Source organism: Alligator mississippiensis, chromosome 2, assembly GCF_030867095.1.
Source record: "Alligator mississippiensis isolate rAllMis1 chromosome 2, rAllMis1, whole genome shotgun sequence".
NCBI classification, from domain to species: Eukaryota; Metazoa; Chordata; order Crocodylia; family Alligatoridae; genus Alligator; species Alligator mississippiensis.
In genome coordinates this window covers 180,622,827-180,623,803 of record NC_081825.1, presented here as the reverse complement: position 1 = coordinate 180,623,803, position 977 = coordinate 180,622,827, and positions in this window count along the sequence as shown.

Sequence of the window (977 nt, the reverse complement as noted above, 5' to 3'; positions counted from 1 at the left end):
CACTACTCTCTTGTGATGCAGAACCTTCAAAAGGTTTGAATAAAAGCATTCAGCTGGGAGGCAGCTGACTCATCACAGCTGAGGTTCAGCACAACTGCCTTAAGGGAACCCTTTGAGACTTGCTATTAGCTTTGGGGGAGTGAAGGGAGATGTACGGCTATACTGCTGTTTGGATCCACCTCAGTTAGTATGAGCCACTCTCCCCCATCTATATTTTAGCTTGTGTCCCTGCACCTTGTGCCTTCTGTCCATCAAGGGGGACCCATCTAGGAATCAGTCTGTCTACTACTTGGTTCTCCTGTACTTGGCACTCATTATAGGGAACAGAGACAAAATACAGGGTGTAGAAAGGCTGGAAGTCAGGAACAGGGAACTGTGGGATTGTTGCTGGTGGACTCCCTGGGCTTGCAATGTGCCAGGCCTGCTGGCAAGCTGCAAGGAAAAGCAGCATAGGATGATGCTCGTTCTAACTGAGCTCCTGGGATTTGACTGGATAGCTGCTGAGGGGGGTGTGGGGGCAGGACAAACAAGTTTAGTGTTTTTCCGTGTAGATGGTAGGTGAATATGGGCTGGGGATGGCTTATGTATAGCCTAGTTTTAGACTGGCTGGCATTACATGCTGGCTTTAATAGTTTCATAGTTGGTAGGGTCGGAAGGGACCTGAGCAGATCGTCAAGCCTGACCCCCTGCCATGGGCAGGAAAGAGCGCTGGGGTCAAATGACCCCAACAAGGTGTTCATCCATCCTTCTCTTAAAGACCCCCAGGGTAGGGGCCAGCACCACTTCTCTTGGAAGTTGGTTCCAGATCCTAGCTGCCCTGACTGTGAAGTAGCACCTCCTGATGTCTAGCCTGAATCTGCCCTCTTCCAGCTTGTGACCGTTATTTCTCTTCACTCCTGAAAGTGCTCGGGGGAACAGGGACTCCACCAGTGCCTGCTGGTCCCCTCTGACTAGTTTGTAAATGGCCACCAGGTCCT